Source organism: Callorhinus ursinus, unplaced genomic scaffold, assembly GCF_003265705.2.
Source record: "Callorhinus ursinus isolate GAN/ISIS: 27379988/994484 unplaced genomic scaffold, GSC_fseal_2.0 scaffold35, whole genome shotgun sequence".
NCBI lineage: Eukaryota > Metazoa > Chordata > Mammalia > Carnivora > Otariidae > Callorhinus > Callorhinus ursinus.
In genome coordinates this window covers 15,423,961-15,442,344 of record NW_027397097.1, presented here as the reverse complement: position 1 = coordinate 15,442,344, position 18,384 = coordinate 15,423,961, and the positions used below count along the sequence as shown (strand labels likewise).

The 18,384-nt window shown below is 41.4% G+C and overlaps 1 long non-coding RNA gene across 2 annotated transcripts in view; it reads right to left on the bottom strand.

The window, feature by feature from the left end:
- The window catches only part of LOC141370476 (uncharacterized), a 139,017-nt gene that overhangs the window by 18,238 nt on the left and 102,395 nt on the right, over positions 1-18,384 (bottom strand). Inside the window, exon 3 of one of the 2 annotated variants that reach the window (XR_012374531.1) lies at positions 4,808-5,296. The exons of the other annotated variant lie outside the window; for it this stretch is intronic. This is a non-coding gene — a long non-coding RNA (uncharacterized lncRNA). Of the gene's footprint in view, positions 1-4,807; positions 5,297-18,384 lie in introns of those variants that run through there. 2 annotated transcript variants of the gene reach the window in all.

Genomic DNA, 18,384 nt, shown 5'->3' with positions numbered 1-18,384 from the left:
AGTGATCTACAAGATTTTTTTCTTTATAATTTTTTTAATTTTATAAGTGTTAGCTGTACATTGTTATGAACTTAGAAAATGGAGAAAAAATGTACAGAAGGAAATAAGTCATTGAGAACCCTATCATCCAGAGATTAATTGCTTTTGATATTTTAGTCTACATCCTGGCAACGTTTTTTTAATAGAGTTATATATTTTATTTTTTAATAGTTACATATTTTAAATTAAACTAAACTTTAAAGGTCTGACAGAGAGAATTTCAGATATTCATGTTTGACCTGTCTGACCCCCGTGCATTTAGTCTCACTGCTCCAGCTAGAGTTTTGTCCTCAGCAGAGAACAGTGAAGCACAACGGTGGTCCTGGCAATCTGTTTTTATTTTATTTTTTTTAAAAAGATTTTTTATTTATTTATTTGACAGAGAGAGACACAGCGAGAGAGGGAACACAAGTAGGGGGAGTGGGAGAGGGAGAAGCAGGCTTCCTGCAGAGCAGGGAACCCGATGCGGGGCTTGATCCCAGGACCCTGGGATCATGACCTGAGCAGAAGGCAGACGCTTAATGACTGAGCCACCCAGGTGCCCTGGCAATCTGTTTTTAAAAGTTCTATAAGTAATAACTAAATGTATTCTCACTATAAAGTTTTAAATAATACAGAAGTATTTTACTTTTACTTTGCATGCAATAAAAATCATTTCATTGTTTAAGTAAACATTTTTTATGGTTTTATTTATTTATTTGTCAGAGAGCACACAAGCAGGGGGAGCAGAAGGCAGAGGGAGAAGCAGACTCCCTGCCAAGCAGGGAGCCTGATGTGGGACTTGATTAAAGGAACCTGGGATCATGACCCAAGCCGAAGGCAGACGTTTAACCAACTGAACCACCCAGGCATCCCTCTTTGAGTAAACTTTTAATATGTTTGTATATATCTTTAAATGAAATACAGAAAAGTCTAAAAGAAGGCATAAATCACTGAGCTAAAGTCAAGGTGTGAGCAAGTCCACTCTCCTTCTAGGCGAGGGCTCTTATTGGAGAATCTGTCCCTTGCCTCTTCCCGCTTTTGAATGACTTTCAACATTCCTGGTTTTATGGCTGTGTCACTCTAATCTTCAAGGCCAGCATCTTCAAATCTCTGTGTTCCAACTCCTATCACCTTCTTTGCTCTCTCTGTCAAAACTCGCCCTGCCTCTCTCTTCGGAGGACACTTGTGATTGCATTTAGAGCCCACCCAAACAATCCAGGATAATCTTCTAATCCTTAACTTAATCACATCTACAAAGGCCCTTTTTCCAAATAAGGCAACATCTTTAGGTTCCAGTGAATAGGGTGCCACTATTCAGCCTGCTAGAGCTCTCATCATTGGGTAGGGATGGAGTTCTGTGAGTCAATAGGAAGAAGGGATAGAGGAGAATCCTCTAAGGGCACCAACCCTAAAGTCTGTTGCACTCCTGGGGAAAAAAAAAACACCACAACAAACCACATGATAGCCAGAGTCAAGAAGAAGAAAAAGAAAAAGACAACCACACTGAGGGAAGTTCAATACAGATTTTCGACTTCCTATCAGTTAAGAGTTTGAGTGTTCTGCATGTAGGCCGTAGATCTCAAAAATTTTAAGTTGCTGAATGCTCAACTGAGAATGTGCCTGAGATGGCAGAACTAGGAGTGGAGCCCACGGCTAAAGTCCAAGGCCAGAGCCAGAGGCACAAATGGATCAGAAGACAGGAGAGGAGGCCATAGACAGAAGCCCCTGCAGAAAGATTCCTAATCTCATCATCAGCCACGAGAGAGGTGGAGGACATTCAAAACATGGGACTTTGGCACCACAGGGAATTTTCAGCTTTCACAATCCATCTGCTGATTTAATACCTGCTATTGATTGTATTCTGCAAGTTAAGCTTTTTGATAAATCTGTTTTAAGTGACCTGGTAAGGGGTTGAGCCAGACCTGCCTGTCTCCTTGTGAATACTCAGGGGGTGAGGAAGGGGAAGTAAGCTGATGGGATGATAATCTTTAATAGGTGACTGGTGACTAGCCAGGGGACCTCATGGAAAGACTATACCAGACATTAAGTGTTCCATGTAAACACCCTTCTGAAGGCTGAGTCTGTCATTCTGACTAATTTTGGGGCTTACAGGGATGGTATATTTTCCTCTGAGAGGATAGAACATTTTGGAGAGTTTGAGTAGATGAACATATGAGTGTTGGTTGTGGGTGGGGACCGTTGCTTCAGCCAACTCTCTTCACCAAAAGCAACCATAGTGGAAGATCAAGCTTTAATTCAAAAGTCTTCAGAGATGACTGCGCTGGATTTCCCCAGCCACATACAGAAGTCTCAAGGAAGAGGAAAGGGAGAAACACTGTGGTGACATGGAGGCTTTCACCCAGTTCTCACCCCTGCTCTGGGCATTTCCTCCACTGTGAGCTGTGCTCTTGCTGCCCTCAAAGGGCCTCAGCTATTTTCTGAGTAAGATGGAGAAAGTGTTTGATGATTACATTGAGAGAGGGTTGAGCTGGAACAGTGATAGGCCCCTTGTTGGGACATTCCAACCGTGAGAGATAGGGAGCTGAAAGTCAGTGGGAGGGGAGAGGCGAGCACACAAGACCCAGAGTAAGGCCATTTCTCTCCAGAAATTGATAGTTCATATGGACAGATGCTAGTCATTTAATAAATGAGTCTTCTAACCCTCTTCCATGAGGATATTAGTAAAAATGATACTGCTGAATTCAAATGCCTTAGAGTTAGGCATTATGCTTTTCCTTTTCCTGGAGTTCTCTTCTCCCCCTGGAAAACTATTCATCCTTCAGTATTTAAACCTCCAATATGAAGTCCAACCAGCACTTCCAGATTCCTATCACCTTTCCATTCCGAACACATCCTGCAGTTCTTCTTTACTCTGGCTCTTCAGTAAAATCTTTGAGGAAGATTTACAAATTTTATATATCTGAGTCTCACCCAGATATACTAAATTAGGTGGGACATAAGCATTCGTAGTTTTTATTTTTATTTTTTATTTTTTTAAGATTTTATTTATTGATTTGAGACAGAGAGAATGAGAGAGAGAGAGAGCACATGAGAGGAGGAAGGGTCAGAGGGAGAAGCAGACTCTCTGCCGAGCAGGGAGCCCGATGCGGGACTCGATCCAGGGACTCCAGGATCATGACCTGAGCCGAAGGCAGTCACTTAACCAACTGAGCCACCCAGGCGCCCAGCATTTGTAGTTTTTAAAACTTCAGACAGTTCTAATTCTGAGGCTGAGAACCACTGAACTATCACATCATAAGCACAACGTGAATTACTGGAGTATTAAGACTGTACCGCTTTCATTTTGTTTCCCTGGCTCGTAGCATGTTGTAAGCACTCAGTAAAAGTTTGTTGAATTTATTGAAAGAATTAGAAAGCAGACAGAGTTGGAAAGTATATGATATGGTGGAGTAAGTTTAATGAAGGACATGTTCTAGGGCAGGGCAGGTCGGGAGTGGTGTGAGTCCATGGCATTGAATGAGGTATGAGCCCAGAGGGGGTTTCAGGAGTACCAAAAGTAGTGGGTTTCAAAGACCAACTTGGCCTAGTCTACATTCCTTTGACATAAGATTGCCATACAGGTGGAATGGGATCACATTTGAATAATCTTCTAGCCAGGACTAGGGGACAGACATTGTATCAGGTATGGGAAATAAGATGCTGACAAGAAAGAGTTTAAAAATCTAGCTAAGACCCAACTGAAAAACACTCACATAACAACACAGCAATTAAACTTAATGGTTGCCATTTGTGAGTGCTTACTATGGTGCCAGTCGTTACACTAAGCACTTTATAAACATGACTTAATTGAAAACCATTACTATAGCCCTTCATGAAGAAATGCAGGTTTAGAGAGCATAAGTAGGTTGTTTAAGGTTATAGAGCCAATAAGTGTTAGAAACTGGATCTGGACTCAGGTCTAGCCGACTTCAGAACCCATGCTTTCATGCATGACGCCTCTAGCCTCCTTCCATTAAATCTATCTTCTGCATAGCCTCTGGTCTAAGTGATTACCTAAAATCACATGGTAAATCCTACCATGTCTTTGAAGGTTTGAAACAATTCCTGACTCTTCACTGCCTTACAGAATGTGTTAGAAAATGGAGTATCTGCAGAACCAAGTAGAGAGGTAACCAAATAGGGTGGCATTGATATCGGCTTCCAAAAGTGATGAATTAACTTGAAGTTTACTTGAAGGAAGTAAGGAATATGAAGGAGAAAGAACAGAGCAACATTAAGACCTGAAATGTTTGAGGGGAAAAAAAACCCAGATCCATCTCTATACCTACCAAAGTCATTATTCCAAACCTTACCTGATAGCACATGTGCACGCGCATCTGCGCACACACATAGCCTCTAAGATTTTGCTAAATACTAATTTTTCAACAAATAGATAAAATAGTAAGATTAGAAAGATACACTTAACCAGAGGTGAGCTGTTTTGACTCATAACACTTCTGACACCAGCTGTATGGGTTTTTTTTTCCTCACACCAATTCTCTGATTCTTTGAACACCTACTGGGTGTCGCACAATTCGGTCCTAACACTAACTATCTGAAGTTAGTTAGACCTCACAGGTTTAAGGGCTTATTTTAAGACTGCTTATTTTCAGATGCCAACTGCAAGTCCCAAGCCACCTGTTTGTGCTTCTGAACAATCAGGTATAAATTGGAGAGTCCCACTACGCTCTTCTTAGGTTCAATAATTTGCTAGAATGGCTCACAGAACTCTGGAAGTCACTTTATTTGTGTCTACTAGTTTATTATAAAGGATACAAATGAACAGCCAGCTGTACAGGTATTCAGAGCAGTCTGGAAGCATCCTGAGTGTAGGAGCTTCTGTCCTTGTGGAGTTGGGGTGTACCACCCTCCCAGCACCTCAATGTGTTCATCAACTTGAAAGCTATCCAAACCTCATCTTTTATGGGTTTTTATAGAGGTTTCATTGCATAGGAATGACTGATAAAATCATTGGCCATTAGTGATTGAACTCAATCTTTGGCTCCTCTCCACTGCCTGGAGGTTGGGGATTGGGGCTTGGTCTTTCTAGCCATCCCAACCCCCACCCCCATCTTGAAGCTGCAAGGCCCCAGCCTTCGGTCATCTCATTAGCATACAAAAGACACTCCTATCACTCCAAGGGTTTAGGAGCTTTGTGCTAGGAACAAGGGACAAAGACCAAATACTTCTTTTTTATTGCACCCCAAGGGATATCTTTGCAGAGAAAGAATGCTGCTTTCTGTTCTCTGGTGATGTTAAATATGAAGGAATCATCCTGAAATTTGAGACAGAAAGTTCATATAAATAATTGAAATCACAGTACAGGTAGACATCCACTCAGATGTTACATATGCACATTTGTAAGGTATATTTGATGCCTGTGCTGTGGGAAAAGGGTAATCCTCTGCAGCTCTTACCAGTTTTATCTTCATTTGGAGTATTTCCTTCCTTGATTTTTATGTTACATGGACTTGTCTCATGATGGCACCACTGTGACACGTGTACAGGCTGGTCACACCCTGTTCAACTGTTACTTATTTAAAGGCCTCTCTCCTGATGGACTGGGCCCAAAGCTTACCTGTTTCCCCCCATCTTTAGAATGGCAGGCAAACAGTGAGGCTTCTCCGCAGGAGATTCCAGCTTTTGCTATTGACACCATTACTTCTAGCCACCCAACCTGAGTTATGATCGGTAACTCATACATATATATTTACGAGCAACATTATACCATTTAAACTTATGTTTTACAATCATCTCAGCCACTGTTTCTAGATGACTCTTGTCATGGAGCCTTATACCACATTACTGCTAGACTACTTGTGTTATATTGTTCTTATATTTCATTTGGTTCTTGTTTTGGGGGAGTTTCTTTTCTATTGTCTTATTTCCTACTGCATAGGATTTATGTTTGCCTACCTGAGACACTGTTGAAGAAAAGGTTAGTTTTACATATGAATGACTGGTAAGTAATATGGTTTTAGTTGGCATTTATTAAAATAAAAGAAATCTTGTGGGTTTGTGTGAAATCAGTTTTCTTGTGGCATGATACTCACACAACATACAAATAGACTAAACAAAAGCATTTATGTGCTTAACAATTAGCAGCAAGTCCATATTACTCACTAAATGTTTACTGAGGACTTACTCTGGACCAGATATATACAGGGGAGGGCTCACAGGACACAACACGCTGTGTGCTCAAGTAAAGAAGACAGAAGCAGTCCCCATCATTCTTTTGCTTAAAATCCTTGGAGGGCCTTGGGTCTAAATTGGTTTAGAATATTCCTCTCCTGCTCAGAGATCAGGCTGCTGAAAGAGCCCAGAAAGGGGAGAGGAAGCTTTAAGAATCCACACTAGGGGGGCGCCTGGGTGGCTCAGTCGTCGAGCGTCTGCCTTCGGCTCGGGAGATGGTCCCAGGGTCCTGGGATCAAGCCCCGTCCCGGGCTCCTTGCTCCACGGGGAGCCTGCTTCTCCCTCTCCCACTCCCGCTGCTTGTGTTCCCGCTCTCGCTGGGTCTCTCTCTGTCAAAAAATAAATAAAATCTACAACAGAATCCACACTAGGCTGTCCTTCTGGCCCCTCTGCTTTGACTTCTTTGCTCTGTCTTACTCCCTTCAGTTCATGTTTCATATTAATTATTGCTGGTTTTTCTTCTCAACTTTGAGTAAATCCTGGATTTGTCTCTGGGTCCCTACTTGAAATCCTCCCAGTACCATTTTCTGCACCTTAAGAAGTCTCACCCTACCCATAGCCAGACCTAGTTTCCGGAACTACAATCCCAGAGCAGCATCCTAGATCCCACTTGTCTGGGAGAGGACTTCAGACATGGTCCATAGCTCTGGAGTTAAAATTCCTTAGTTTAACACACAAACCCCCTTTAGATCTGACACCTGCTCCTCTTTCTAGCTTTGTCCCCTGCCATCCTTCAACTGTGTGTTATGTTTCAGCTATATTGAACTTCTTGAGCAGTTTCTGGAACAAGTAATTTTATTTCCCATCTCAGTGTTTTTTTTTCTAGATATGAGCAAGACCCTAATAAGTGCCAACTGCTGAATCAAGATCTATCCAAATGTTACCAAAACCAATGGTCAATTCAGTCAAATATGGGATTCACCAGTGAGTCAACAATTATTGAGTATCTATTACATGAAAATTACAGCTTAATCTATAAGGCTGTCATGATTTAGGGAGGGAGCATATACAACCCTGAGGCAGGGCAGACTGTGATAATCATATTAGAGGTTCAAACAACATTCTATGGGATTCTGATGGAAAAAAATATTAATTCTGATTAGAATAATCAAGTCAACAACTTATGGGATGAACACAGGCTGTGCAAATCAGGGCAACCGTCCAATTAATGTTGGACAGAATAGACAGTGGACTGAGTAATAACAATTATTGTCAGCTGGTTATTTTGCCCTGCAATGGCCTTAAGCTCTGAGTGATAAGGAAGTGAGAAAGTAGAAGAAGGAAGTGTGGCAGGACCCAGAGGGAAGGAATTTATTCTTGTAGAAGAAGGGGGAGAAGTGGAACCAAAGGCAGGAGAAAGAGGGGTAAAGATCATGGGTGTAGCATCTTCCTGAGTCTCTTTAGTTCCAAAACTGGGGAAGGAAAGAAGAGAGCCAATCATGGAACCAAAGGAAGGCTTAGTGTCAAAACAAGGAGAAAACAAAAGAAATAGAATGTTTCACATAGAAATTTTGCTCTGGTACCGCTGCTTATAAAATGTTGATACCAGGAACATTTTACTGATGATACAGATAAAAGGGTGGTGAAGACATGCTTATAGAACATGTCTGGGGTGCCTGGGTGGCTCAGTCATTGACAATCTGCCTTTGGCTCAGGTCATGATCCTAGGGTCCTGGGATTGAGCCCCACGTCAGGCTCTCTGCTCAGCGGGAAGCCTGCTTCTCCCTCACCCACTCCCCCTGCTTGTGTTCCCTCTCTCGATGTCTCTCTCTCTGTGTCAAAATAAATAAATAAAATCTTTAATAAAAAAAGAAAGATGTCTAAGGGAAAATATTATGGTTATTGTTAGAACTATTCACAACAATTCCCACTCTCCATTAATGCACAAGAGAGTATTGAACTTCCCACCTCTTTCAAAGATTGATGTGGCTACATGACTTTCTTTGGCTAATAAAATGTGAGTGGGAATGACAAACATGTAGAATGAATGATAATTACTTTTTATGCTCTGAGATTTGGGATTTAACTATAAGCTAAGCTATCTTTCCTAATGCAATTATCCATAAATGAAAAGATTGCTAATATTTATGCAAAGAATGAGATTTGTGGGACAGGTTGGGTACTACAAGAGATGGAAATAATATAATGCAAGACTTATGATTCCTTTTTTTTCTTCCAATAATTTACCTATAATTTTTCTCTTTGTGATATTCTCCTTCATACACAAGCAACCATTTTTATGGTTTCAACTACTGCCTTGGTATGAATCATTAAGAGCTCTATGTATCTAGCCCTGAGAATCATATTCTCATTTCTAACTGCCTACAGAGACATGCTCATCTTAGAGGACAACCACTTAAACTATTCAGACATGTTCATGTCTAAAAATGAAACCATGAAACTCCCCAACAAACCAACTGTCCTCCAGAGAAAAACCCATCCACCCTTTGTGGTAAACTTAGCTTGCTTCCCTGTATTTTTCCTCTTTATTCAATCTCTTCTTTTCAAAATGCCCCTCACATTTACCCCTTCCCCTTCACTCACACCTCAGCTACCTTGCTCCAAACTTATTTAAAACTCACACCTGAACCATGGTCACAACTTCACTTCCCCTCCAGCAATATCCACCCACCAATCCATCCCAGACACTCTCCAAGGATCCTCTTCAACCCTTCAGTCTTGTGTCCAACATTCTCTGCAGTGTACTCATTCAGTCCTCTCCCATTTCTTCCCAGCTGTTGTGCTCAGGCCAGCTTCTTTGCTATGCTGTGTAAATCACTCTGCTCTGTCTTACCTCACTACTCAACTAAGGATTTCACTTCCAACTGGGCAAGTAGTCTAACTTGCATTTTCCCAGTCAAAAATGCCATCCGTCCTGGGGCGCCTGGCTGGCTCAGTCGGTTAAGCATCTGACTCTTTTTTTTTTTTTTAAGATTTTATTTATTGATTTGAGAGAAAGAATGAGAGAGAGAGAGCACATGAGAGGGCGGAGGGTCAGAGGGAGAAGCAGACTCCCTGCCGAGCAGGGAGCCTGATGCGGGACTCGATCCTGGGACCCCAGGATCATGACCTGAGCCGAAAGCAGTTGCTTAACCACCCCACCCAGGCGCCCAAGCGTCTGACTCTTGATTTCGGCTCGGGTCATAATCTCAGGGTGGGATCAAACTCCTCATCAAGCCCACATCGAGCCCCATATCAGGCTCCACACTCAAGTGGAGTCTGCTTTTCCCTTTCCCTCTGCTCCTCTCCCCATCCCTGCTCTCTCTCGCTCTCTCTCTAAAACAGATAAATAAAATCTTAAAAAAAAAAAAATCCCACCCATCCTTAAGGATCATATTAAATTCCTTTTTTTTTCTTTCTGGAAGACTTACCCAACAAATGTCATCCAAACAGATCTCTCCCTTTCTCCACCCACACAGCACTTAGTCACAAAGTTCTAAGTTCTCTTAGAAATCATACAGAACAATCCCCTAATTTATGGTTGAGGTTCAGAGAGTTGGCTAGTCCTGCAACGAGTTAGTGGCAGCTAAAACTAGAAGCCAGGTGTTCTGACTTTAGTTTCCTTCCTGCTATACTTTTTCTGCCTATTTTCTTTCTTTCTTCTTTCTTTGTTTCTTTCTTTCTTTACCAACTAATGTATTTTAGAGTTTAATTCTATCCAATCTTGCATTTTGCTTAATGTTTATTAATCATGCATCCTTGATTAGATTATAAGCAGCTTAGGAACAATGAGCTCAGTCCATATTAGGTATAAGCCCTTATTTTTGGCTTCTGAGGCTGAGGTTCAGAGTAAGGTTGAAATGCAGAGCCAAGCCATTAAACCAATAAGTTTTGGAACAATTGGAAATCAGCCAGGAACATGAATAGAACATTAGAGGAAAAAGGAAAGTAGTAATTTAAGGTCAGGACTTTAGATGACCAGAGTCAGGAGAATTTAAGATTCCAAAGTACAAACTCCTTGATTGAATTATAGATGATCAGAAAGAGTTAAATAAAGCAACAGGTCCCTTACTCAACACCTAGAATAGGAGAGTAAGGAGAAGGAAAGGAAAGAGACTCATCAGAGATCCCCAGAAATTTCCCCTGTCTAGCAAGAGAAGGTGGCCCTAGAAGAGGATACCAAGTATGAGAAAGCCTGATTTTTTTAAAAGATTTTATTCATTTATTTTAGAAAGAGAGAGAGAGAGAGCAGGGGGAGGAGCAGAGGGAGAGGAACAAGCAGACTCTGTGCTGAACATGGAACTTGACTAGGGGACATGGGCGCTCGATCCCATGACCCTCAGATCATGACCGGAGCTGAAATCAAGTTGGATGCCCAACTGACTGAGCCACCCAGGTCCCCTGAGAAAGCCTGATTTTTATTTTATTAAGGTATAATTGACATACAATATTATATTAGTTTCAGGTATACAACATAATGTTTTGATATTTGTATATGTGTGTGAAATGATCACCATAATAAGTCTAGTTACCATCGGTCACCACATATAGTTACAGAATTTTTTTCTCATTCTCTTAGCAAATTTCAAACATGCAACACAAGGATAACTATAGTTGCCATGCTATATATTACATCCCCATGACTTATTTATTTTATAACTGGAGGTTTGTAGCTTTTGAGCCTCTTCACCCATTTCACCCACTTCCCATCCCCAAGGCTGATTATTTTAATTATGGATGATCTGGCCAGCCAGAGATGGGCTGAGCAGGGAGGGCAGAGCTGCTCTGAGCCAAAAGGCCGTAGATGTTTCTAGCTGGCTGTCTGCACAGCCCCAGCCATGCTTCTCTCTTGCGAAGCCTTGCCAGATCGCATCCCTCCTGAATACTGGCCCAGACCCTTGGACTGAGGCCTGTGCCTCTTTACTTCTGTCCCGGCTATTGGACAACAGATCCCATCTACCAGTGACTGAGTATGCCGACCTGTGCAGACTCCCTCTGTATCTTCTTAACATAAACCACTTAGCATGGAGTATATAAGTTACTATATCCTTTTATCTCACCTTTCCTTCCCAATTTTATTTCCCACTGTATCCCTTTACATAATCTTACATTGCAGCCACACTGGCAGCCACCATTCCTCACAAACAATATATATTGTTTCATGCCTCTGTGGCTTTGCTTGTGTTATTACCTCTGCTTAGAGTCTTTTCCTATTGCCTTTCCAATACTGTATCTGACTGACAAAAATCTTATTTGTGTTTTTAAGACCCAACTCATATGCTCTCACCTTAGTCCGATATTCTGAGTCTCCCTAACTGGAACAGAGCAAGCCATTCCTTTCCTTGGACACTCTTCATCACTGTTTGTGTCTTTATTATAGAACTTTAAAAATTCTGCTTTATAGTTGGTATAGTTCTATAGCTTCACCCTATTGTATTTACGCTCCCTGAGAATAGGAACTATGTGTTTATTATTGCTTTCCCTCACAAAACCTAGACCACTGTGTTGTGCATAATAAACACTGAATAAATATGCTGGGCTAAGTCTTCAATTGGTGTTCTTTCATCCTGTATATTTTAAAACAGAACTTATTCTTTCAGGGCAGTATTAGGTTCACAGCAAAATTGAGAGGAAAGTACAGAGAATTCCCATATCACCCCACCCCAACACAAGCACAGCCGCCCTCAATAACAACACCCCCACCACGACGTTACCCTTGCTACAATGATGAACCTACATCGACACATCATTATCACCCAAATTCTATAGTTTAGTTTATTTTTTTAAAAATTATTTATTTATTTAAGAGAGAGCACGTGCAAGCAGGGGGAGGGGCAGAGAGAGAAGAAGAAGGAGAGAAGCAGACCCACCGCTGAGCGAGGAGCCCAATGACCCGATCATGACCTGAGATGAAATCAAGTCAGACGCTTAACCAACTGAGCCACTCAAGCACTCCCCAAAGTCCATAGTTTACATTAGAGTTCATTCTTGGCATTAGACATACTGTGAGTTTTGACAAGTGTATAAGGATATGTATCCACCATCATAGTTTCACTGTCCTAAAAATCCTCTATGCTCCAACCATTCATCCCTCCCTTCCTCTTAACCCCTGGCAACCACTGATTTTTTTACTGTCTTCCTAGTTTTGTCTTTTCCAGAATATTATATGGTTGGAATCATACAGTATGTAGCCTTTCCAAATTGGCTTCTTTCACTTAGCAATATGCATTTAAGTTTCTTTTCACAGTTTGATAGCTTATTTCATTTTAGTGCTGAATAATGTTCCATTGTTCAGATATACCACAGTTTATCCAATCATCTACTGAAGGATATCTTGCCAAGTTTAGGTAATTATGAATAAAGTTGCTATAAACATCTGTGTGCAGGTTTTTGTGTAGACATGAGTTTTCAACTCCCTTGGGTAAATAAAGGAGCACTATTGTTGGATTATATGTTAAGGGTATGTTTAGTTTTGTAAGAAAGTGCCAAACAACCTTCCAAAGTGGCTGAACCACTTTGGTTTTATTCTCCACATCCTTGCCAGCATTTAGTGGTGGTAGTGTTTTGGCTTTTTGCCATTCCAATATGTAGTGGCATCTCGTTTTAATTTGCAATTCCCTAATGACATATGATATTGAGCATCTTTTCATAAGCTTACTTGCCATCTGTATATCTTCTTTGGACAAATGTTATTCTCTATTTTTAACACAATAAAAATAAATACTTGCCGGGGCGCCTGGGTGGCTCAGTTGGTTAAGCGACTGCCTTCGGCTCAGGTCATGATCCTGGAGTCCCGGGATTGAGTCCTGCATCGGGCTCTCTGCTCAGCAGGGAGTCTGCTTCTCCCTCTGACCCTCCCCCCCTCATGTGCGCTCTCTCTCTCTCTCTCTCAAATAAAATCTTTAAAAAAAAAGAATTTAAAAAAAAATAAACATTTGCCAATTATTCAAACAATATACAAGTTTACAAAGTAAAAGTCAGGCTTCTCTTTCCCTCAATCTTATTACCCAAAAGTAATCAATGTTAACATTTTCTTGGTCTTCCTTCAAGGCATTTTTATATGCCTTTACATACCTACATATGTATATTTTTACACAACTATACAGTTTTTCTTTCAATAGTATTTTGCGAGTTACTTTTAAAATGAATGTTAAAGATATATTACTTTAATATATGTTGAAAATCTTTCAATATCAGTAATGGCTGCTGGATATACCAGAGGATGAATGCACTAGAAAGTAATTAATCAATCCCTTAATGGACATTTGTTTCTATTTTTTTTTTTTTACCTTCAAGCAATTCTATAACAAACCACCCTACACGTATATATGTCTTTGTACAAACATGCCTGTATTTCTGTAGGACAGATTCTTAGAAATGGGGTTGTGAGTCAAAAATCACATAATTTGAATACATGATAGAAATTGCTCTCGAACTGCCAAATCGTGCCCAAAATGGCTGTTTCAATTTACACTCCCATCAACAGTGTTAGAGAGTGTATCAAGTATCCAGAAAAGCCTTCAGGACTCCAAATAGGTGTCTTAGGGGTCATTAGGGGACAAGAAGGAGCAGGAAAAGGGCGGGGAGTCCATGCAGGAGCCTCCTACCCCCTTCAATCAGATTATATCTGCTTTGATCAATATCAGTTGGGATTAGTGTAGAAGTCCTGTTGAGGGGAGGTTTCTGGTACTGATCCAAGCATATTAAAAATTACTGAAATAAGAAATTACTTCTTTTGGTTAACAAACATTAATTCATCAGTTACTTAGGAATGTTTTCAGCTGCAAGTAACAGATAATCTAGCAACAGAGACTGAATTAGTAGGGCTTTAATTTTCTCCCATAATAAAAATCTGGAGAGACTCATGAATCCTTTGGGGCTTTCCCTTATGGTTGCAAGATGGTGTCACCCCAGCCCCAGGATTATATTTGTATTCAAGGCAGGATGCAGGGGAGATAGTTTGCACCAGTTACTCTGGCCCTTTTATGAGAAATGCAGCTCTTCCAGAAGCTCTTCACTCCTTCCCAAGACCTCTGCTTGTATCTTATTGGTCAGAACTGTTTTTCCACAGAGTCCCTTATAGCTGTAGGGAAGGTTGGAAAAAGAGAATTTAGTTTTTTCCAGCCTTTATAGAGGAAGCAGGCAAAAGATAAGCAGGTTAGGAGTAGATGTTGGGCTGTCTAATGAGTAGATCAGTCTCTGCCCCCAGGTGCTCACCATACTAAATATTAGGACTTATAAATGAGATAGTCCTTATGCTTAATGTGCTAACAGTTGAAGACAGGCATGTAAATAAACAGTCTTATTGCATAAATGGGAGCAATACAAATGTTATATGTCCCCATGCAAACATATGTGGAGGAGGTCTTAGAGGCCCAAAGGACAGATGGATTGATAGCTAAAGTGGGGAAGGCTGGGGGAGGCAAGGTAAGACTTCACTCAGGTAGTGACATTTAAGCAGTCTTAGAAAATGAGTTGTTGCCCGCTGGATACTCAGAAGGTGAAGTAGTGCATTCTGGGCAAAGGGAACGGGGGCACAGAGGCGCAAACCCAGAGGGTGCATTTCAGCAACTCCAAGTACTTATTGTGACTGAAGAGAAGGTTTAGGGGTAGGTGGTGGCAGGGGAGGCCTGATAGGAGATGACACTGGAGATTTCTGCCAGGGTCGAGTCACAGAGGGTCTCCTGTGTTCCACTGTAAGTAATCTGGACACCCTTCTGACCTGATAGTGTCATGGAGATTGTGTCCTGTAAGCTGTCAAGTGCAACCACAAAGTAGAAAACATGTGAAAATAGTCCTAAATGTCTACTGCCCTTGGTGGATTTCCCTCTTTCACCTGGATGCAGCCACACCTTTATTCCTGAGTGATCTGCACACCTACTTGCCCCAGTGAGTACTTGTTGGATGAAAACTTGCCACCAACTCCTAAGGGAAGTTGCTGCTCTTTTCTGGGCCTCAGTTTCTTCATCTATAAAATAATAATTATCCTCTGTGGTGTAGGACTTTACTTTTTTTCCCAAAATGTTTTCAGACTGCATGAATCCCGAGTGTCAGTCTGGTATAATTAAAGGGAAAACAACAAGAAAAGCATAGTAGGAAAGACCTGGGTTTGAATCCTGGCTCTCTGTGTGTTAGCAGAGTGACTATGTGACATGGCCTTGAACCTTGTATAAGCCATGTATAAAACAGGGGAAATGCACTTACCAGGGCTTGGTGCATAGTTAATGCCCAATTAGGCAGTATTTTTTATATTCTTTGGAAAAAGTTTACATCCACCCTATAAGGTAAGTGGAATAGGTCTAATGTTACCCTAAAGATGAAGATCTAGAGGCTTACAGATATTGGTGGTTTGCCAAAAGAGCAGCCAGCCAGGTAGGTGGGCTCAAAGCCAAGTCCTGACTCTCAAGTTAGCACTGTTTCCACTTAGCTGTGCAGCTTCTCTCCTGTAAGTAAAAGGATGGGATTCGGATCTCTGTGATGCCTGTCAAGTAAATAATTTCCTGAATATATTAGAGATCACTGTGCCTTCCTCAAGTCTGAGCTCAAGGAGCACACAGGCCTGAGTTACTTCATACTCCACAATAATTCCTGAGTGTGTAACTGGGACACTCTAGCCTCGTGTCTAGCTTCAGCGTGACTGCGACCTGCAAACCTGCAGGGACATTGCACATTGATGCGAAGGTTCCAGATATCCTGGTGACTTAAAGGGCTGCAGTACAAGGGGTTAAAGGAAGGGTGGGACTTCCCTTGTTACGGGTAACAGTAGACAGCTTTCTGTGAAGCATGCAATAATGCAAGTTTTGGGAAAAAAACTGTCACTATTTAAAAAAAAATTAAAAGATGGGATCATGACACAGAAAGAGAGGACTTTTATGAGGAGGAAGTAGAAAGAAAAAAGAGGCAGTGTCTAGAACAAAGGGAGACAAAAGGAAATTTGGCACAGGAGTAGTTTTGTTAGTGGTTCAATGTCCACTGGAGTGTTTGATGCATGTAGGGGAGTAGAGAGTTGAAACTAGAAAGATCACAATGGGCTGTTTGGACTTTATTCTGAAATTGTTGAAGGATTAAAGAAGGATTTAACATCACAATAACAAAATAATAACAATAACAACAATAATATTGTTATTGCAGTAGGTTGAATAATGGTCCCTCAAAGATGCTCACATATTAATTCCTGGAACCTGCAAATATGCTACCTTACATGGTAAAAGGGACTTTGCAGGTGTGATTAAGTAATCTTGAGATGGGGAGATTTCCAGGAATATCTGGGTAGGCCCAATGTAATCACAAAGGTCCTTCTAAGGAGAAGGGAGGTGGGTTAGAGTGAGAGAAGGAAGGGTGCCAATGGAAGCAGAGGTCAGAAAGAGAGAAAGAGATTGGAACATACTATCCTGCTGACTTTGAAGATGGAAGAAGGGACCATGAACCAAATGTAGACAGCCTCTAGAAGGTGGAAAAGTCAAGATAATTGATCATCCTTTAAAGCCTCCGAAAGGAATGTGACCCTGCTGACATTTTTTTTTAAGATTTTTATTTATTTATTTGACAGAGAGAGACACAGCAAGAGAGGGAACACAAGCAGGGGGAGTGGGAGAGGGAGAAGCAGGCTTCCCGCGGAGAAGGGAGCCAGATACGGGGCTCGATTCCAGGACCCTGGGATCATGACCTGAGCAGAAGGCAGACACTTAACGACTGAGACACCCAGCCGCCCCTCCCACTGACATTTTGACTTTAGTCCCCTATGACTCCTTTGGGACTTCTGACCTCCAAAACCATGAGATAATAAATTTGTGTTGTCTTAAGTCACTAAGTCTATAATAATTTGTTATAGCAGTCAGAGGAGGCTAATACAATCACTATAGCTATAATTTAATGTGTATCTTTACCATACAAAATATCTCATAGACATTAACCCTAACCCTAGGGCCAACTTCACAGGCAATCAGCCTATGGTTTAATGCCTTGCTGCTGCCTTGAAACCCTTAATTATTTAACAAGGAGCCGTCCTGCATTTTCCTTTTGCACTAGGCTCCACAAATTACATGGCCATTCCTGCCTATTCTTTTTTTTTTTAGATTTTATTTTATTTATTTATTTAAAAGAGAGAGAGAGCACAAGAGGGGGTAGGGTCAGAGGGGGAAGCTGACTCCCTGCCGAGCAGGGAGCCCGATGCGGGACTCGAATCTGGGACTCCGGGATCCTGACCTAAGCCGAAGACAGTTGCTTAATCAACTGAGCCACCCAGGTGCCGCATTCCTGTGTATTCTTAACATCAATCCTGAAAGATTAAGGTTATAACCATTTTACAAATGAAACTGGGAATCTCAGAGAGAGAGAGTATAGCCCAGTGATAAATGCCTTGAGTCAGATGGTAGATTCTGCTACTTACCAGTCATAGGCACTAGGACAAGTTTATTAATTTTTTCTGACTCAGTTTCCTCCCCTGCACAGTAATTATAATATACACCTTACAGAGCTGTCACAAGGAGTAGAAATGATATACGTGAAATGCCTACACAGCATTGGCAAACAATAGGGATTCAAACAGATAGATAGATGATGGTTATAATTGCTCAAACCCCAGACTTAGCAAGAGCCGAAGTGGATTTCATGCCCATACTTCCCCATTGACTTGTGTTTTGGAAGATTACTCTGGCAGAAGGGGATTGGTGGAAGGTAAGACTAGAGGCAGGGTGACCAGTTCAGAAACTGTGGCAATGTAGAGACAACTTTGGAAAGACTGCCCATCTCATGCCCTCTCTTTGTCTCTGATAATTGCCTCCCATACATAAAGGTCATCCTCCAGCAGCTCTATTTCCATCATGTGACTTAGCCTCTCCACTGTTCTGATCTTTGTTGGTCCCCCGACTCTCCCAGAAACGCACTAGTTTGAACTGAGAGATGCAGACGGTGAGGATTGCTGGAACCAAGTCACATCCATGGCAGACCCTCTAGACAAGGTCCATGGGCTACCTGTTTGCCGCTTGGGTCTCTAGAACACCCTATAGCCTGCCTTTCCACAGTGAATCTTCAGTTCCCCCTTTCATTCCATGCATGTTTCCATTCAATAAATCTTTTCATTTGCCTTCCTAAAGTGACAAAATTACAATCAATAGAACCCTAACTCATACATGTAAAAATGCCACAATCATTTGGAAAAATAATGAAAACGTGAATCAAATTAGTGTGATTGGTTTGGAGAAAAGAAGTACTTGAGAGACACTTAGGAAT